Source organism: Ptychodera flava, chromosome 3 (genome assembly GCF_041260155.1).
Source record: "Ptychodera flava strain L36383 chromosome 3, AS_Pfla_20210202, whole genome shotgun sequence".
Classification (NCBI taxonomy): domain Eukaryota; kingdom Metazoa; phylum Hemichordata; class Enteropneusta; family Ptychoderidae; genus Ptychodera; species Ptychodera flava.
The window spans coordinates 40,599,533-40,622,657 of record NC_091930.1 but is presented as its reverse complement, the minus strand read 5'-3'; positions in this window follow the sequence as shown (position 1 = coordinate 40,622,657).

The following is a 23,125-nucleotide window of genomic DNA, read 5'->3' as shown; positions in this document are numbered from 1 at the left end:
TGGGTATACGCGTGCCAAAAGACACCTATGGTTGATTTCCTGTTGACCAGTCGGATGGCAGAGTTGCAAATACCTGGACTGAACCATTTGGTTTTTGTGGGTGTCTGTGGTACTTTGACAATATAAGTAAAAATGCACATATATTGAGTTTATTGTCTTGTTTATGAGCGGCCAGTATTTCCAACAGCATAAATTATGTGCATTTGCCCTTGAAGGAATAAATAATTTTCGAATAAAACATCGCGAATGTAACTACATTCCTTAAGCTCGACGTACACTTAAGTGCCCCAAAGAACATGAAATCGCCCGACTTTCGATTGAAGAGATGAGTTTTGCCAAACCGCGTATACAGAAAAAGTGGCAGATGACTTTATTTTTAGAATCATAGACAGTATAGCGAGATGTAAAAATGTGAAACAGGCTCCCCACCTAACTATCCTAAATGTTTTTGTGTCGAGTTTGTGTTTGATTCGTTTCGAAAATGTGTTCCTACATTCTTATCGAAAATGTGTTCCTACATTCTTATCGATTGTTTGTGTTAATGAAATGTTTGTTTCGCTTTGGATATTTGTAGAGAAGTTTGGATTAGTGTGTACGGTAATCTTTTGTTTGTGTGGGGAAAGCTTATGGCGAGACGCAGCCGGACCTATGTTGTTACAAAAGTTGATAGAGTCGCCCTTTGACGCTTGCGTTTCGAAACCCGAGTGTGGTTTCTCATCAGTCGCAGTGTAGATTCTTTCCTTAGTTTGTGTTTGTGAAAATTTATTTTAATGCATTTTAGTGGTCTTGCTTTCCGATTAGCGAGGCAAGTATATTAATTTTGGTCACGTTGTGAGTCCGTTTGGTGGTTCGGTTTGTTTGTTCTATATTTCTTTACTTCGGTAAATTTTGTTTTGACTGGTGTGTCTTTTAGATTTTTGCGGAGGTTTGTGAATTTTTAGGCAATAAGTACCACTGCGGGGTACGGATTTTATGTTTATTGGATCAAGATACTTATACAAGTATCCTGGTTGATGTGCTTGTTCTCGTACATTTTAAATAATAGTTTCATTTACTTTGTTTACTATTTGTTCTGGCTTGTTGTGTATAATACTGAGTGTTACGTAATTGCCTTTCGCATTCGAGTACGTAATCGTTTGTGTTGACAATAACGAAAAACCGACCCTTGTCGAAGGGTTATTTTCCCAAAATTTGTCCAATGTTTGCAAGCTGGTTTATCGCGATTCTTTTGGCACGCGACATGTTTTGTTTCCTTGTTTGAAAGGGTATCTCTAGAAGTGCGAGTTTAGCAGCTTCAGATAGCTTTCAAGTTTTTGTTTTTTTTGTTGTTCGTGGAGTCCAATTTGACTTTTCTTTGAATTGGTGTTGTTGCGATTGTTTGTGTCTCACGATGTAGCGTAGTCACATTATACGACTTAATTTGTTGAAATCCTGAGGTGGTTTTATTCTATTTGGTTTTGTTGGTGTCCGAATGAATTTTAAGGCTTTTGCCTAGTACTATTTTTCGGAGTTTCATAGTTTGAGCGATGATAGGTTGTTGTTGAATTTCATGTTGTTGTCGGCTTTTCTTTGGAAATAGCTGATTTATTCCACGTACGGCCATGTTTTCTGTTACGTTACTGTGATTGTTTATTTTGTATTTAATGTTGTGTTTCAGTTGTTTGTTATGTGTACGATTTTTGTTATTTCTTTTAAGTGTTTGTGTGTTCTATGTCATTTTATGGTATTTTTTGGTAGTTCCCTTTTTGGAGTATTTGGTGGCCCTGAAAAGGGCCGCTTGGTATGGGTTTTTGTTAGCGCTTGGCGCGTTTGTTTTGGCGATAAGCCTAGCTTTTACGCTTCTTTTCGCCGATTCGATGTGCTTGGTGAGTAGGTGTTTGCCGCCTTCTTGTCACTGTGTGTGCTTACATGGACAGTCTGCATAGCCCTTGAATGTGGTCTCGATTTTGATCAAACTTACAATTTAGGAGTATATATCAAAACTGATAAATGATTTATGTGATTACTGTAGCTATAGATAGGCTACATTCAGGACGGGCAGCGACGGACAGTAATTAGTAGGCAAAACAGGTGGTTTTCACCGTGGGCAGAACTCGGTGCAATGATACTGAACATTAATAGTAAGCCTGTCACCTTGAAGGTAATGCTGTAGGTGAAACAAGGACACACGATGGTACAAACAACACCACAAGTGAAACGTACACACAGAAATACACGCGTTCCTACGTTGTGCCCACCCGGGCCACGCGATTAAAATATGACTGATACTGCTGGATAGTGTTAATTGGGTCGGTAAACAGTCAATTAATAGTTTAATTGACTACCTGGGTGATTGGCAGGTCGTGTCTAACGACGCATATGCAAAGCAGGCCAAAAGACAAAAGCCCCAAAGTTATTGACAGCTGGCCAGGGGTCACCATGAATACGTAATGAAGCTTCACTACGCAGAAACTGCGTAGTCAAGCCTTCTTAACCGGTCAAACTCTCTCGGCATTTTCCGGCATGTATACCAAGCATTCCAAGACAGTTGCTCTTTATAAAACGTTTGTAGCAAATTGTTAAAGGGACAGAGTCACACCTTTCCAACATTTTTCCTGAAGTAGTTAGCTTTTTTAAGTTTGAAAGCATTGGCAGTAGTTCGTTTGTGAACAACTGGCAAGTAAACAGAATACTAGTACACATCCATGGATACTCAGGTTTCTCAATTCATGGCATAAAGTGATATACCCTATTCAGCAGATAGTTTATCAAACAATATTAGTGCCGTTTATACACAAGCCATTAAAACGCCTCTGAAACGGCTCTGGTCCAATACTGTCTTAAAAAGTTACGTGTGGACGCTGCCTAGTGGTTCTGAAACATTTCAAATTTGAGACAGTTTAGCTGACCAGACCTGAGCCGGTGTAGGGATTAACTCTCTCGGCAACTCGCTGTGTTGACGGACAGAGCCGCTTCAGAGCCGTCTTAAACGCCCTCACTCGACAGGTCTTTGTAACATATAACTAACAACAACCAACATTCAATTGAATTTCCTTTCATTATGGCTGCCGAATGAACAGAGCACTACATCTCGTGGCTATAATTGATCTGACGATGAGATCAGTCTGCTTCGCTCAGTCTGGGCGGACGAAAGTATACAGAGAATGCCTAACCGAACCTGTAGAGACAGGCTCCTTTACAAAAAGAGAAATTGCCGAAAGGGCTCTACAAAAAGTGATCAGTGCCACCGCAATCGCAAGATGAAGGTACTGAAACGTAAGTACAAAGAAGTTGTTGACAGCAACAGGCGGAGCGACAGTAAAACCATGTCTTACCTCCATGGCACCACATCGTTCATGTCAGCCATCTTGTTACAATGCGGTACTCTTTGTCATACTTTTGAATTTGAGAGAGTGCATGAGGCCGGCTTAAACACCAAAACAAAGACTTAATTTTGCGCGTGTGGACACAAGCGGAATCAAACTATTAATCCTTGTGTTTGCAAATCACAAATAGTGTCACAGAAACTTTTCAATTTTTTCCCTGTCTGAACGTGATGAATGTATCAAGGATCAGCCATGTTTAACGGCCCTAGGTGGCAGTTCGATACAGTCTACTGTCTCTGGGTACACGGGTACATGGTACATGGTATATAACAAGTGAAATTTTACAGCTTTCCTCGAAGCCTTTTCTGCTCACTTGGCACAATAATAGTTATTTTCCTAAAAATGGCCAGCAGCAGGTTTATTGGCAATCCTCCAACGGCTTCCCTTTAATCAAACGGTTCAACCCTCACTGAATGAATCGACCGAGCTCAGGTCAGGGGCCATCGGTTCTATGGCGATGACCCTTGACCTAAGCGTGATCAATATGCTACTGCACTGCTTGCATTTCCACAGCTGAGTGAATTTCCCTTTCAGTCTTTAACTGGCTCATGAGCGATGTGTCCAAGCTGACACACAGATGAAATGTTCTAAAATAATGAACAAAGCCCACTGCCATAGTTTTGAAAATCGAGGACAGTACTTTGTTAACAGGAATAGCAGTGACTGTTTTCTTATCTCCTGCGCAGAGTCCACCCATGATAATACGTACGCATGGACCCCGATGAAGGCTTGAAAGCTTACAACCCGTTTGGAATGCCTGTATGATGGCGCACTAATATGCAGAATTCAGTCCCAAGCATGGCAGGGATCAATCTAAAAACGCTAACGGAACCTTAGCCCTTGTCTTCTCAGACAAAATCCATGTGCGAAGCTGAAGCGTAAATGAATTTTCGTTTTTCATTTGTTCAGTATTTTGACCTATAAATGCCCCTGTTTTTGTGATCTTCACAGTATATATTTGAATGGCATGCAAAAATCCAGAACATTCGAGTTCCACACAAGTTTTGTGACTCAACAAAACAGTAACTTTTTGCAAAAGGTATTCAGAGAATGCCTAACCGAAACTGTAGAGACAGCCTCCTTTACAAAAAGAGAAATTGCCTAAAGGGCTCTACAAAAGGTGATCAGTGCCACCGCAATCGCAAGATGAAGGCACTGAAACGTAAGTACAAAGAAGTTGTTGACAGCAACAGGCAGAGCGACAGTAAAACCATGTCTTACCTCCATGGCACCACATCGTTCGTGTCAGCCATCTTGGTACAATGTGGTACTCTTTGTCATATCTGTTGAATTTTAGAGTGTGCATGAGGCCGGCTTAAACACCAAAACAAAGACTTAATTTTGCAAGTGTGGACACAAGCGGAATGTAACTATTAATCCCTATGTTTGCAAATCACAAACAGTGTCACAGAAACCTTTCAAGTTTTTTTTTCTGTCTGAACGTAATGAATGTGTCAGCCATCTTGTTACAATGCGGTACTCTTTGTCATATCCTTTGAATTTTAGAGGGTGCATGAGACCGGCTTAAACACCAAAACAAAGACTTAATTATGAAAGTGTGGACACAAGCAGAATCTAACTATTAATCCCTGTGTTTGCAAATCACAAATAGTGTCAACGAAACGTTTTAATTTTATCCTGTCTGAACGTCATGAATGTATCAAGGATCAGTCATAATTAACGGCCCTAAGTGGCAGTTCGAGACAGTCTACTGCCTCTAGGTACACGGGTACATTGGTATATACAATTGAAATTTTTCAGCTTTCCTCGAAGCCTTTTCTGCTCACTTGGCACAATAATAGTTATTTTCCGAAAAAGGGGCCAGCAGCAGGCTTATTGGCAATCCTTCAACGGCTTCCCTTTAATCAACGGTTCAATCCTCACTGAAAGAATTGACCGAGCTCAGGTCAGCGGCCATCGGTTCTGTGGCGATGACCCTTGACCTAAGCGTGATCGATATGCCACTGCACTGCTTGCATTTCCACAGCTGAGTGAATTTCCCTTTCAGTCTTTAACTGGCTCATGAGCGATGTGTCCAAGCTGACACACAGATGAAATGTTCTAAAATAATGAACAAAGCCCACTGCCATATGTTTTGAAAATCGAGGACAGTACGTTGTTGACATGAATAGCAGTGACTGTTTTCTTATCTCCTGCACAGAGTCCACCCATGATAATACTTACGTATTGACCCCGATGGAAGCTTGAAAGCTTACAACCCGTTCGAAATGCCCGTATGAGGGCGCACTCATATGCAGAATTCAGTTCCAAGCATGGCAGAGATTACACTAAAAACGCTAACGAAACCTTAGTCTACGTGCGAAGCTGAAACGTAAATGAATTTTCATTTTTCATTTGTTTAGTATTTTGACCTATAATTGCCCCGGTTGTTATGATCTTCACAGTATATTTCAATGGCATGCAAAAATCCAGAATATTCGAGTACCACACAAGTTTGTAACTCAACAAAACAGTAACTGATATCAAACAGTGTCACACTATCTCTTTTAGTATGAGAGTAATGATAAATCTTTCATCAAGGTTTTCGTGGTATACAATTCTTCCAAAATAAGCCAATTCCATACTGAATACTGAAAAAATGGTTGAAACGTTATAGGTGCAAGTTGTTGGCCTTGAATCGTCACTTGATCTCCTGGCGCTCCTATTTTCTCTATCACTTCGACATCAGGCGGTCGGTCTATCCTTGGCTAGAACAAAATTACAAAGGGGGAAAGGTTATTCCAAGCGAATAAAAGAATAGTGGTTGAAGAAAATATTGCACCCATTCTCTTCAAAAATTATAGGCACACCCTCTCTCTCTCTCTCTCTCTCTCTCTCTCTCTCTCTCTCTCTCTCTCTCTCTCTCTCTCTCTCTCTCTCTCCATATATAATGCATAAACAAACACACGTGTGTGGGTGGTGTGTGTATGTATATGTGTGTGTGTGAGTGGTGTGTATGTGTGTTATGGCCACAACACCATGTCAACATGACCTATTAATTTATTACATAGCTCGATCAGAACGCCCAGTTAATGCAGTGTATTGAATAGGGACACTCGAGGACTTTATCTGCCGGGTGAGCTTTGTGTGGACAGTCGCCCATGGTTCAAACATAAGTGAGACTGAAAATCCAAAACAATTTCGAACAAATTGTGAGAATAAAACATTACACTGTTGTCATTCCGATTTTACTGACTTTGATGCTTGCAGTGACACTTATCTTGCATGCAGATACCTTTAAACTTTTGTTACTTGACGGAAACTGTTTTATTTCTAATTTAATTAATAGTATATGGACAGCGCTCCAGAGCTCAAAGCAACAGCTGACAGCTGATATCTTCCCGACCCCTTCGATAGAGGTTCAATTACGATTGATAATTTATGAATTTCATTGAGTAACAAAGGAAATGTATCGTCTTTTTTTCCAATGACTTGATGATTAAAGCCTTCTGTGTATTACCTTTCTTAAGATCAAACTGTAAGATCAGTGAAGTTGCCTTTAGGTCACAGCTTTCAGATTTGTCAAAGGTAAGCTGTCTGCTTTGAAACGTACGACACTAGGCACTGGGTTTGTATCAAATGCCCACAGACTTGGAGCAAGTCTACATATCTATTTCTTCTTATTTTTAAGGACAGAGCACTACGTACTGACGGTCAATGTCAAATTACATATTAACTCTGCCGGGATTTTCCATCGACCCTAGCAGGTGAGGAGAGGTGACTACAGCAAGCATTACATAGCTGACACCAATGCGGCATATACAACTCCAGTACAATTCGTTGATTTAGGTCTACGTAGTGTAAGACGAGTAGGGATCGAGGCAGACAGTGAACCAAACTGAACGTTTCTGGTGTCAAAAACACACAAACTACCGCTCTCCACGCTCCAATAGTCATACCCATCCACTCATACAGCTTCTGCACTTGGTACTAGAAGTCCCAGCAGTACTAGCTTACAGTGAACATTTCCCTTTGTAAAGTTTTGGAAGTTAAAGTTTAAAAGGGAAAATCATTTCACCGAATTTTTATTTCGATTAAAGAGTTATATTTGAAAAAAGTCTCCCATGGTGTCAGAGTTATTTCATTTGCCCATTGCGTCTTGCTGGTTCCTACAGATGTTCACATTCAGATACTACATATTGTACTTTGTACTACATATTGTACTTTGTGACACAATTGGCCGTGTTGATTTTATGGATAGCTATAGCTTTTCAAAATATCAAAGAAACATTCTGCAGAAAATGATCTTCAGAGTGCTTGAAGTTTGAATGTTGAGTTTCAGATCCCAAGCATTCCAAAGCTTTTATTTGAATAGGACCATCCGGGGAGTTAGGGCACCGTGTTAGCGATGTACTAACCTGTTTCCATAATTACCCGGTCCGATGAATCTTCGACGTCAAAGTAGAAGCTTAACGCTAGATGTAAAATATCAGTGTGCGCACTGCTATTTTGACTGTCGTTACAATCTGTTTGATGCTGGTCGATAACAGTAAAATTGTTTGAGAATGACTTACATGTAACTAAATCTAAATTAGCGTTAATGTGAAAAGCATGTAATAAAAATATTATTGCCTGAGTACATGGCTCTATGTGCCTTCGCAGCAGGAGACAAATTACCCTCGCGTCGGCAAATTGTCACCTGCTCTCGGGCACACAAACTTATGTATTCAGGCAATAATCTATAACATTCAGCAGATAATGTATCAACAAAAATATATCAAGGCTTGGCCATAATTAACCAACCTACGCCGGCGGCAGTTTAACTTTCTCTGGGTACATGGCAACAAATTAATTTCTACAGCCTTCCTTGAAGTATTTTCGCCTGCCCACTGGGAACAAAAATACTAATTTTCCTAGCATGCCCAGCAACGGGTTTTCCTGGCAATCCTCCGGCCGTCTCCGAGAAATCTAATTGTTCAACCCTTACTTAATGCTTACAGGGTACACTTCCATCGATACTAGTTGTGAATACGCAGGCGGTATACGTATGGCGTATCGACCGCCTATGTTCAGGGGTCATGAGTTTATGGTGGTGACCCTTGACCCGAGCGTGATTAATACGCCACAGCATCCTTTTTTATACACAGCTAGACTGGTTCCCATTAAAAGTCTTCAACTGGAAAATCAGCGATGCGTCCAAGCATAAAATGGGATGAACACATCTTGTAAAAGTATTGCAATAACCTGGACGCTGACACAGAGATAAAACGTTCTAAAGTAATGAGTTACGCCCACTGTCGTATATTTTGAAAATCCGGGACAGAACCCGAGCAGGTAAGCTGTTGACATGAAAAGCAGTGACTGTTTTCCTCTTTCTTGCGCAGATTCCACACATTTGAATGCGCATGGAATCCGAGGAAAGCTCATAACTCGTTTGGAATACCTGTATGAGCGCGCACTCATATGCAGAGTTCAGTCCCGAGCATGTCAGAGATCATCTTAGAAACGCTGACGGAACTCTTAATCACTCAATTATCTACAATTGTCTTTTCTAACAAAACCCAGGAAGCTGAAGGGTAAATACATTTATTCAATATGTTGACCTCTTGTTTCTCCCGATTTTTCACTTTATATTTCGATGGCATGCAAAAATCCAGAAAATTCGAGTACCAAACAAGTTTGTGGGTCAACAAAACAGTAACTGGTTGCAAACATATTCTTTCTGATAGGCAGCCGTCATTAAATACCACCTAGGGTCAGAGGAATATGAGGGGGTTACTCAAAAAATTGAAAAGTTCAAGGAGGTTGCTCAAAATATGGAGAGAAAGAAGGGCCGTTATTCAATCATTCATAACACCCATCTAAATCTGAACAATATACTATATGGCCGGATACTGGTTTTATCTTGATCTTGTATATCTGTATTTTGTTGTCACTTCGAAATTCAATTTGTTGATTTCACCCGTTTCAACCGTCATGATATAACCCATGATAATTTAGCAGGGTACATAGGGATTGGAAAGGTCTTACTATTGCTGTTTTTTTGTAAATTTTACAAATACATGTATTGGTATTTAACTTGTTTGTAAGTGGGAAGGTGTGTCAAAATTTCTGAGTTACAGAGGAGTTACTCAAATTCACCATGGTTGGCGGGAGATGGGGGAGGGTTTCCGAAGAAATTCCTCCACCTTCCCCGGGGCCGTAAATAATGACGGCTCCCTTAGTATGGAACCAAATGGTATATCTTTCATCAAGGCTTTCTCAGTACTGTTCTTCCAAAACAGAACTATTCATCGCCGATACGACTGCAGTGTGGTCGAAAGACTCTATCTGATATTGTTAGTCTCGAATCCTTGATCTCCTGGCGCTTCTATTTTCGCTTTCTCTTTGACAGCAGACGGCTATCTTGAGCGAAGGATTGGTCGGTCTATCCTTGGTTTAAGGTTCCAAGACAAGAAATTGACCATTTTAAACCAACAATTCTCTAGTGTTTAATAAGCTCAGAACCCCCGTAAATTGTATATTTTCGGAAAGCCTAGATATAGGGGAACAGTTTGGTTACCATAGTGTCACCATTGTTTACATAACTATCACGTGACAGGTAATTTGCATAACCTTTCAAAATCGGTTTTCCCTATGTTTTGTTTCAATGCTTTGAGATATGTGGCTGAAATTTGTGTGAGTGCAAGCTTTCTGAAGGGTCTTCAAAAGTGTGTCTCAGAATTTTTTTAAACCTTCTACAACAGTTTTTATGCCAGAAAAACTTCCAGAGCAGTGAATTTAAGCATAGTTGATTTCTTTAAAATTGTGCTTCAAAAAAACTAAGCAAGATATAAAAATCTGAGACACACTTTGGAAGAGCGTTGTGACAGCTTGCATTCCAGCAAGTTTGAGTCAGATATTTTGAAGTATTGAGACAAAACATAGGGAAAACCGTTTTTTGAAAGGTTATGCAAATTACCGTGTCACGTGATAGTTATGTAAACAATTGAGACACTGTGGTTACCAAAATGTTCCCGTATATCTAGGCTTTCAGAAAATGTATACTTTACAGGGGTTCTGAGCTTATTAACCGTTAGAGAATTGTTAGATTAAAAAGGTCAAATTTCTTGTCTTGGAACCTTAACTACAAGTGGGATGGTTTTTCAATATGCATAAGGAAAACTGGTGAAATCAAAACAGTGATGCACTTATTCTAATAAAAATATAAATTAGACATCTCTCTCTCTCTCTCTCTCTCTCCTCTCTCTCTCTCTCTCTCTCTCTCTCTCTCTCTCTCTCTCTCTTCTTTCCCCCTCTCTCTCTCTATCTCTCTCGCTCTGTACATTTGTATACATATACACGCATAAATATACATGCAATACACCCATATATATATATATATATATATATATATATATATATATATATATATATATATATGTATATATATATAATATATATATATATATATATATATATATATATATATATATATATATATATATATATATAATATATATATATATATATATATATATTTAAGTACATAGTAATCTGTTACCTAATTTTCATTCATCCAGCAATCTTTAGACAGTAGATTACAGGTACTGCAGTACCTGAGGTGACTACAGCTGCTGCAGGCACTACATAGCTGACACCAATTAAGCGTCATTCACACCTCCGAATACTCACACGGTCATATAGCTTCTGCACTTGACTTGGTGTTTAATGTCCCAGGAGTACTAGCTTAACAATTCTCCTTGTAATGTTTGGTAAAACGTTCAAAAGAGGAAATCATTTAGCCGATTTTTTTCTTTCGATTTAAGAGAAGTCTTATGAAAACGATTTGCCCATGGCATCACAGTTATATCAGGCAGAAGTTTTAGGCTGCAAATGATACTGCACCAAGGGTTGTTTGAACGCGTCGCCTAAAATTAATATTAGTAGTGTCCCACGTGAAGTTGCGATATACAAGATCATAGAGACGACTGCAGCAGCTGTTGAAATTGCCATCATGTTCGAGAACTTTCCTGAATACTAGACATAGTGAATACCTTATAGTGCAGATGAAATCACGACGAATTTGATTCGATCCTCTTGAGCTGGTTTGAGAAAGAACAAAGTGAATATAGTTCAATCCCTTGTACGGTGTAACCAGTTATGTAGCGCGCAACTCAATAGACACATGCTGCCGTTCCAAGGCATACTTGATTCTGTCGTTGACATTCATAATAATATCCTCTCTCCCGTATATCCATTTCGAACTTTATTCTAAGTTGCCATGCACGTTAACTTTGAGAAGTACAGATGAGTTTGATTAAATCTGATGGCAAACGACCGACACGGATTTCCCATGCTCTAATTTAGAACGTCAGAGACGATATAGGACATATAGAAAGCTTACAAACATAGGCTCATGTAGCGATGGATTATTTTGATGGATGGGGGGGGGGGGGGGCGAGCTGGAGGAAATGTGTATGACAACATTTTTTCTCCCATCATAGCAGCAAATTTTCTTTTCCAAAGGTTACCATGAAAGTGTTTTCAAGTAGAATAAAAGCAAATTGTTAATAAAAAACAAGTCATATGAACATAATCTTTAAAAAAGTGTGTGCACTGTATGTGTAACTATTGTTGATTTTTTTTCAGTTTTAAAATGTTCACTGTATGAACAACAAATGCTCTCCAGAGTTGATTGAAATGCCCTGTATTCGGCTTGTGAACACAACCAGTATACATGTCAAGTACATTCATATTGTGTACAAATAAATCTCAGTCCGGACTACAATTTCATTGTGCGCAATAACAATGCAGTGTGTACATGTATTGGCTGCAATACTTAGTATGTAACCATGGAAAGCAAAACAACAAACTATATTAATAGTGACACTGAATAAAAATACTGAAAATAATTACCAAACGTTAGAGCTACTTGCTTTTAACACTTAATGACGTGAAAATATATAATATCTTTGCACAGGGACATCACTGACTTTATTTCGAAGCTACCTTTATAGATGAGTTAAGAGATACATTTGGGTCAGTCAATGTCCGTGATTGATGTACAGCACATGGCTTTACAAATGTAGAAGGGGATGACTGATTTTTACTATGCTGCAAGCAAGCCACTGCCTTCTCTAGTATATTCCATCAATCCATCATGGCATCTACTTTGGCATAGCAGTGCTTAATATGGAAATGACCAGGACTGGTGTTGAGTGTGTTGGTATATCATGCATGCCTTTCCGAAACAGACCCTTAGCCTCCTTGATTATTTAATATGTATGAATCATGAAAAACGTTTCCTCTACCTATCAGTATTTCCTTTAACTTTTTGTATTTTTTGTAATCGGTAGTCATAAATCTTCATAAAAACAATTCATGTAGATCTTTTGAAATTCATTTAACTGGTTGCTACAGTTGTTCACGTTCCGATACTCCAGCTTGTTGCTTGTGACAAACTTGGCCGTGTTGATTTTAGAATAGCTTAGTTTTCCAGAATATCAAAGAAATGTTCTGCAGGAAATGCATTTCGAAGAGTTTCAGATCCAAAGCATTCCAAAACATTCATGTTTCATAAACACATTTGCAGGAAATTGTTGAACGGACAGAGTCACGCTTTTTCACAATTTTCCTGAAGTAGTTGGGGTTTTTAGGTTTGAAAGCATTGACAGTAGTATGAACAACTTGCAAATAAACAAAATGCTAGTACACATCCATGCATACTCAGGTTTCTCAATTCATGGTAGATACCCTATTCAGCAGATAATTTATCAAACAATGTATCAAGGCTTTGGCATAATTAACTACCATACACGGTAGTTTTAGAGATCATAGAAGAAACAGTTTCTTTGTACATGGCAACAAATAAATTTTCACGGCCTTCCTTGAAGCATATTTTGCTTCCCACAAGGCACAAAAATACTTAAATTCCTATAGATGCCCTGCAACAGGTTTTCCTGGCAATCCTCTAATCGTCTCCCAGAAATCAATTGTTTCAAACCTTATTGAATGAATGCTTACTACACTGCTACGGATACTAGTTGTGAATACGCAGGCTGTATGGCGTATAGACCGCGCTAAGGTCAAGGCCCATCGGTTCAAATGGCGATGACCCTTGACCTGAGCGTGATCGATATGTCATTGCACTGCTTGCGTTTCCATAATTGAGTGAATTTCCCTTTAAAGTCTTAACTGGCTAATTAGCGATGTGTCTAAGCATAGAAAGAAGTGAACACATCTTTTAAAGTTAGTGTAAGAACCTGCATCTGGACGCTGACACAAAGATAAAACGTTCTAAAATAATGAGCTACGCCACTGCCGTATGTTTTGAAAATCCAGGACAGAACCTTGGCAGGTACGTTGTGGACATGAATAGCAGTGACTGGCTTCTTATCTCTTGCATAGATTCCACTCATACTCGTACGCATGGACCCCTTTGAAAGCTCGAAAGCTCATTTGGAATGCCTGTGTGAGGGCGCTCTCATATGCAGAGTTCAGTTCCAAGCATTGCTGAGATCATTCTAGAACGGCTAAAGGAATCTTAGTCCCTGTCTTCTCTGACAAAATCTACGTACGAAGCTGGAGCATAAATGAATTTCCGTATTCATTTGTTTAGTATTTTGACCTTTAATTGTATATAATTCTTCCAAAATAAAACAAATCCATCCTGAATATTGAAAAATGGTCGAAACATTATGTCTGCAAGTTGTTGACCTTGAATCGTCACTTGATCTCCTGGCGCTCCTATTTTCTCTTTCACTTCGACATCAGGCGGTCGATCTATCCTTGGCTTGAACAAAATGTCAAGGGGAAAGGTTATTCAATACGAATAAAGAATTGTGGTGGGAGAAAACAATAATGCACCCATTCTCTTCAAAAATTGAGAGCCTCTCTCTCTCTCTCTCTCTCTCTCTCTCTCTCCTCTCTCTCTCTCTCTCTCTCAATAATGCGTTACAGTGGCTATTTATTTATTATACAGCTCTAGCAGAACGCCCAGCTAATGCAGTTATTGAATAGGGACACCTGAGGACTTCGTCTGTCGAGTGAGCCTTGTTTGGACAGTTGCCCATGGCTCGAACATAAGTGAGACAAAAGATCCAAAACATTTTTGAACAAATTGTGAGAATAAAACATTGTACTTCTGTCGTTGATGTTATACAGACTTTGATGCTTGCAGTGACACATATCTCGCATGCAGATACTTTGAAACCCTTGTCACTTAACAGAAACTGTTTTTTCTACTTTAATTAACAGTATATCCATAGCGCTCCAAAACTTTAAGCTACAGCTGACGGCTGGTGTCTTCCCGAGCCCTTCGATGCAGGTTCTATTCCGATCGATAATTTAAGAATTTCCTTGCGCGAGGAAGGAAATTTATCGTCGTTCGTCCAATGAGTTTATGATTTGAACCTTTTGTATATGATTTTCTTATGATCAAACTGTGCAGTAGAACTTGCGTTTACATATATATTGGGCATCTCTCTCTCCCTCTCTCCCCCTCCCTCTCTCCCTCTCTCTCTCTCTCTCTCTCTCTCTCTCTCGTATATTTATATACATATATTATGCATAAATATAAATGCAAATACACACCCATACACACACAAACATATATATATATATATATATATATATATATATATATATATATATATATATATATACACACACACACATTACTTTAAGTACATAGTAATCTGTTACATAAGTTTCATTCATCCAGCAATCATCAGACAGTAGATCGTAGGTACTGCAGTACCTGCTTGCAGGTACTGAAGAGGGGTGACTATACAGTAAGCACTACATAGCTTACACCCCTGTACTGAAACTACCAAGCATGTAATTTAATCACCGTAATTCAAACACCATACTCAAGCGGGGACCGTGTCATCAGCGATGACTTGTTTTCATTATCTAATGAACGCAATCTCGATGGTTTGATATATAACTGCAATACAATGGTCACGTGACTTGAGGGAAAGTTTACAAAAGATTCTTGATTTCCGGTACTTGGACGGCATGAGTTTTCATCAAAGCATGACTCGGACACCTGGACAATCGGTCGTTCAGATCAGGGCCCAAGTTGCGCCTTGACCTTGATGTACGGATAAGGCCCTGGAAGAAGGTTTTTGAACTGTAATCATGGAGCGCCGTTCATGACATCTCCGTTTGATGTCGGGACATGCGAACAAAATAAACGCTGTGTTGGAGTATGAAAATTCCTTTCACGAAGGAAGCAAAGCCAGATGAAAATCTCAAAGATTTGAAAGCGATCGAACTTGACTTCACAACCAACAGTACTGACCCAGTGACCCGGTAGTGTCTAGTTAGCTACCTACTTCATTGCCGAGTCACGATGCACGTTCGCCAATCAGTTTACCCCATTGACGTCCCGTACATTTTAAATCTTCGCCCGATCGCAGTATTTGTGATACGTTCAAAATGTCTGACAGTTGACCACATCGACAACACCCGCAACATGATAAAGATGGAAGGCGACGAGAACGATTGACTGGACGGTTTAGTAGCTTGACCATGACTGTGAACCGTGACCTGCTGACTTTTTTGGAACATACATTACCATCACTGCCCCATTGTTGGACTGAAACTGTCGGTCACGTGATCACTGTCGGTTGAAGCAGAATAGATTTCACTACCGTCACACTCGGGCCCGCACGTATTGCCGACGATAAGATGGTTTGTTTTAGTCTCAATGTTATGCGAAGGGAAGAAAACGTATACCGGATTCAAGTTTGTTCCAAGATCAACGAGGTTTAAACTTCTGTTTCAACCACTGGACCGTGGTTTCAATCAAAACTTATATCAGGCATGAGTTTAGCTTGCAAGTGATGCTGCACTGAGGACTGTGTAAAGGCGTCCGCCTGAATTAATGTTATTTCCCACGTATAGGTTGCAATATATAAAACCAAAGGGAGTACTGCAGCTCTTGAAATTGCCAGTCATGTGTGAGAACTTTTCTGAATTACAGACACAATGACTATCTTACAACACAGATGAAGTCATAGACGAATTTGATTTGATCCTCTTGAGCTGGTTTGAGAAAGAACAAATAAAAGGGATTTTGTGAACATAGTTCAAACCCTTGCACGTTGTAACCAGTTTATGTAGCGAGCAACTTAATAGAGTCACTCTTCCGTTCCAAAGCAAACTTGATTCTGTCATCGACAATCATGATAATATCTTCTCTCCAGTAAATCCATTCCCAAATTTATACCATTCTTTGGGTATTCCAAGTTTCCATGCACGTAAACTTTGAGACGTACAGATAAATTTCATTAAATTTGATCGCAAACACCAAAACGGATTTCCAATGCTCTAATTTAGAACTTCAGAGATGATATAGGTCATACAGAAAGCTTACAAACATAGGCTTATGTAAGCGTTGGATTATTTTGATTCGGATGAAGATCGGGCGAACTGGAGGAAATGTGTATGACAACATTTTTCCTCCCATCATGGCAGCAAATTTTCTTTTCCAAAGGTTACTATGAAAACTTTTTTCAAGTAGAATAAAAGGAAATTATTAAATACAAATCAAGTCATATGAACATAATCTTTAAAAAAAGTGTGTGCAGAAGCTGTAATTATTGTTGATTTTTTTTTTAGTTTTAAAATGTTCTGTGTATGAACAACGATTGCTCTGTGCCCAGTATTCATCTTGTGAACACAACCAGTATACATGTCAAGTACATTCATATTGTGTACAAATAAATCTCAGTCCGGACTAAAATTTAACTGTGCGAAATAACAATGCAGTGTGTACATGTAATGGCTGTAATATTTAGCATGTAACCATGGGGAGCAAAGCAACAAACTACATTAATGGTGACACTGAATAAAAATACTGAAAAAAATACCAAACGTTTGAGCTACTTGCTTTTAAAATTTTATGACGTGAAAATATATAATATCTTTGCACAGGGACATCACTGACTTTATATCGAAGCTACCTTTATAGATGAGTTAAGGGATAAATTTAGTTGAGTCAATGGCCCTGCTTGATGTACAGCACATGGCTTTAAAATGCATGAGGGGATGACTGATCTTTTAAATCTGCAAGCAAGCCACTGCCTTCTCTAGTATATTCCATCAAGCCATCATGGCATATACTTTGGCATAGCAGTGCTTAATTTGGAAATGACCAGGACTGGTGTTGAGTGTGTGGGTGCATCATGCAGGCCTTCCCAAAACAGATCCTGACACTTCTTGATTATTTAATTTATACAAATCATGTGAAACCCTACCTCTACCCATTTATGACTTCCTACACCTTTTGTCTTTATTTTTAATTTGAAGTCAGAAAATCTGTACAGAGACGGATTATGTCGATCTTTTGAAATTCACCTTGCTGGTTCCCACAGATGTTCATGTTCAGATATTTTAAATTGTCCGTTGAGACAAAATTGGCTGTGTTGATTTTAGAATAGCTTAATTTTTCAGAATATCAAAGAAATGTTCTGCATTTCAAATGCATTTCCATGCAATGCATTTCAAAGACTTTCAGATCCCAAGCATTTCAAGACATTCACTGTTTCATAAAACATTTGTGGGAAATTGCTAAAAGGACAGAGTCACGCTTTTTCACATTTTTCTGAAGTAGTTCTTTTTTTTAGGTTTCAAATCATTCATCTGTGAACAACTTGCAAATAAACGGAATACTAGTAGACACTATGCATGGACACCCGGGTTTTTCAATTAATGACATATACCCTATTATATTCAGCTGATAATTTATCAGCCAATGTATCAAGGCTTTGCCATAATTAACCACCATACATTCGGTAGTTTTAGAGATCATAGAAGAAACAGTCTCTTTGTACATGGCAACAAGTGAATTTTCACGGCCTTCCTTGAAGCATATTTTCCTGCCAATTGGGCACAAAAATACTCATTTTCCTATAAATGCCCAGCAACAGGTTTTTCTGGCAATCCTCTAACCGTCTCCCAGAAATCAAATGGTTCAAATCTTATTGAATGAATGCTTAGGGAGCCTTCAGTAATTACAGGGGGGTGGGCCGGGGGAATTGGGGGGAGGGTCACTTTTTAGAAAACAGTTCAAGGGGGAGGGTCACTTTTTATAAACCTATCTTGGGGGAGGGTCACTTTTGACAGAAGCTGATATTATGGCCAAAACTTTGATTGTCCGTGTGATATTTCCTGAATCATAAGGAAATCACCAACAAAATACGCACACACTTATAGACCGCCATGCATAGTGAATTGACATTGGGTGAGATTCCAAAATCAAATTTCTTACACAACATAGACTTGTAACCACTCTAGTCTAATCAAGAACAATAATCTTAATAATCAAGCATACATAAATGCACAGATTTATCTAATTTTGTACTGAAAAAAATTATTCATAGTTTCATCATAGACCCCTATGCATAGTGAATCGACATTTGGTGAAATTCCAAAATCAAATTTCTTGCACAACCATGGACTTGTAACCATTCTAGTCTATCAAGAACAATAATGTGAATAATCAAGCATGCATAAATGCACAGATTTATCTAATTTTGTACTGAAAAAAAATTATTCATAGTTTCATCATAGACCCCAATGCATAGTGTATGGACATTTTGGTGAAATTCCGAAATCATATTTCTTGCACAACCATAGACTTGTAACCACTGTAGTTTAATCAAGAACAATAATGTGAATAATCAAGCATGCATAAATGCACAGATTTATCTAATTTTGTACTGAAAAGAAATTATTCATAGTTTCATCATAGACCCCAATGCATAGTGTATGGACATTTTGGTGAAATTCTGAAATCAAATTTCTTGCACAACCATGGACTTGTAACCACTGTAGTCTAATCAAGAACAATAATCTAAATAATCAAGCATGCATAAATGCACAGATTTATCTAATTTTGTACTGAAAAAAAATTATTCATAGTTTCATCATAGACCCCAATGCATAGTGTATTGAATGACATTTGGTGAAATTCCAAAATCAAATTTCTTACACAACCATAGACTTGTAACCACTCTAGTCTAATCAAGAAAATTAATATCAATAATCAAGAGTACACAAATGCAAAGATTTACCTATTTTTGTATTGGAAAAAACTATTCATAATTTCATCATAAACACCATGGATAGTGAACCAACTTTTTAGATGAAATTCAGAAATCAATTTCTTGTACACAAGTGTTCATTTTACTTCTCTATTCAAGCAAAGTACATTTAAATACATTATCAAACATATATAAAATACAGATATAGCATGTTTTGTGGGGGTAAATTGTCAATAATTTGCCTGATAGACTCCATGTATTATGATTTGATATTTTTGGATGAAGCACTAAATCAGCTACATCTTGCCTTCTTATAGTTGCACAAAATATGGTGACCCTCCCTAAACTGTATGAAATACCATATCTCTTCAAAAATTCTTGCGTGATAAATTGCGACTGTCCCTCCAAAAACACCAGCCCTCCCCTCTGTAATTTGTCCCTAACATAACAATTGAACCAATCGTTATGTAAATTAGCTGATACTGTTTTAGTTATTCCCGGGGAGAATACCGCAGTGGTTGGGGGGGGGGGAGGGTCAAGTTTTAGAATGTCGGACAAGGGGGAGGGTCACATTTTAGACAGGAGGACAGGGGGGAGGGTCACATTTTACGGTACAGGTGTTCGCGAAATTCCCCCGGCCCACCCCCCTGTAATTACTGAAGGCTCCCTTACTACACTTCTACGGATGTAGTTGTGATACGCAGGCTGTATGGCGTATAGACCGCGCTAAGGTCAAGGCCCATCGGTTCAATCGCGATGACCCTTGACCTAAGCGTGATCAATATGCTACTGCACTGCTTGCATTTCCACAGCTGAGTGAATTTCCCTTTCAGTCTTTAACTGGCTCATGAGCGATGTGTCCAAACATAGAAAGTAGTAAACACGTCTTTATTGTAAGAACATGCAGCTGGACGCTGGCACAGAGATGAAACGTTCTAAAATAACGAGCTACGCCAACTGCCGCATGTTTTGAAAATCGAGGACAGAACCTTGGCAGGTACGTTGTTGACATGAATAGCAGTGACTGTTTTCTTATCTCCTGCATAGATTCCACTCATACTCGTACGCATGGACCCCTTTGAAAGCTCGAAAGCTCATTTGGAATGCCTGTGTGAGGGCGCTCTCATATGCAGAGTTCAGTTCCAAGCATTGCTGAGATCATTCTAGAACGGCTAACGGAATCTTAGTCCCTGTCTTCTCTGACAAAATCTACGTACGAAGCTGGAGCATAAATGAATTTCCGTATTCATTTGTTTAGTATTTTGACCTTTAATTGCCCTCGGTTGTTATGATTTCCACAGTATATTTCAATGGCATTCAAAAATTCAGAAAATTCGAGTACAAAACAAGATTGTAACTCAACAAAACAGATACTGATTGCAAAGAGTGTCACACTACCTCTTTTAGTATGAAACCAAGGATAAATCTTTCATCAAGAATTTCTAGGTATATAATTCTTCCAAAATAAAACAAATCCATCCTGAATATTGAAAAATGGTCGAAACATTATGCCTGCAAGTTGTTGACCTTGAATCGTCACTTGATCTCCTGGCGCTCCTATTTTCTCTTTCACTTCGACATCAGGCGGTCGATCTATCCTTGGCTTGAACAAAATGTCAAGGGGAAAGGTTATTTCCATACGAATAAAAGAATTGTGGTGGAAGAAAACAATATGCACCCATTCTCTTCAAAAATTGAGAGCCTCTCTCTCTCTTCTCTCTCGCTTCTCTCTCTCTCTCTCTCAAATAATGCGTTACAGTGGCTTATTCATTTATTACACACCTCTGTCAGAACACCCAGCTAATGCAGTTTATTGAATAGGGGCACCCGAGGACTTCGTCTGTCGAGTGAGCCTTGTTTGGACAGTTGCCCATGGCTCGAACATAAGTGAGACAAAAGATCCAAAACATTTTTGAACAAATTGTGAGAATAAAACATTGTACTTCTGTCGTTGATGTTAATACAGACTTTGATGCTTGCAGTGGCACATATCTCGCATGCAGATACTTTGAGACCCTTGTCACTTAACTACGGTGGCCCCTACACGCCACGGAACTCTATTACTTTTGAATATAAACTCTAATTTTTCTTGACAATATCTTTAATATTTGTGAGAGATTTTATTTCTCCACCGCAAACTTTTAATTTTGTACGGGCAACTTTATCTTAACATTATCTTAACTTTAACTTCTCGAAAGTAGCTTTAGTTTTAACAATAAAGAAAATATGTTTCTCAAAAGTATTTTTTATTTTGTAAAACAAACGTAAATTTTTTCAAGATAACAGACTCCCCTACACGTCATGGAAATTTATTACTTTTGAACATAAACTCATATTTCTTGACAATATATTTAATATTTGTAAGAAATTTTATTTCTCCACAGCAAACTTTTATTTCTGAACGCAGAAACTTTATTTTTGGGGTAAACTGTTTTTAAAACTTTTAACAAAAAAACTTTAACTTTTAAAAATAACTTTAACTTTGAACAAAATATTTGTTTCTCAAAAGCGTTTTTTATTCGAAAAGAAGTAAAAATTGTTCACAGCAAGAGTTTAAGATTTTTGCTGAGCGCGAACAGAGTTACTTAAATGACATAACCTTATGTCCTTAGAGCAGAAAACTTAAATTCTTAAAGAAAAGTTTTATTTTTCAAGAGTAAAATTAATTTCTTTATGGAAAAAAGATTTTCTCAGAGCAGCAAATTGAAATATAGTGAATAAATTTTCTTTCTCAATGGAGAGAAATTATTTTCTGAAGACAACAAAACTAATTCCTTCAAGATATATTTTCCACATATGAGTGTGGTTTAAGAATTTGGTAAAACTGAACTGAGAGAGAACGAAAAAGGGATGAAAAAGTCAAACTTACTTTTCTTCAGAGCGAAATTTATTTCTGAGAGGAGAAATATTTCATGTGAGGGCGCAATTACCTATAATGCATAGCAAACTCTTTCTAGCGAGAGTAAACATATTTTTAGGAAGAGTAAAACAATTTTTCCGACGAGCAAAACTATTTTAACGGCGGCGGAAGTTATAAAGTATCCCACCATGCAACACCCAAGTTTGATGACCCAAGTTTGATGACCCAGAGTCTCCGAGTTGGTAGCCGGTATCAGACAGTTCGTGTTCATGTCGGCTACATGGACGATCTGCTCTCCGAGACAACCATGACTGACTTCATCGGCGATACGGGCACGCCTGCCCGGCCCTACCCTGCCTGCGTACGATGCTGGGTGTTGGGGCCGTATAACGCCGGGAACTCACAACATCGTACACAGGGCTACGGGCACGCGGGTCAGTTGCTGCGGATCCATAGCCCTACCATTCCCTGTGCTGGTTATGTTAACCAGCACAGGGAGTGGTAGGGCTACGGATCCGCAGCAAGCGGGTCAGTTGCCACTGTCTGAGTCCCCGAAGAACGGTTTTATGTTTGAGTGATTCGTCCTGATGGCAGACGGTGTGCGACGGGACCGCATTGGGGCACAGGGAACAGATGAAAGGACCCTGGGGTGGGGAGGAGGTTTTTTTTGTGCAACGGTTTACCTTATTTGATTTTATTAATTTTGACTGTGATATTTCAAATAAAGAGTTCAACTCCACACCGTCTGACTGCTTTATATATTACCGACAAGTCCTTATCTCCTCTCCAACTTGTGTATACACCACTGTAATTGCTCCGAAAACATTGCCAACTTGCTAATCCGCTGTCCGTATCAGCGGATTAAGTGATTGAGTCAACACCACAGCCGTCACACACGTAGTAAAATAAGTCCTTATTTTAACTTT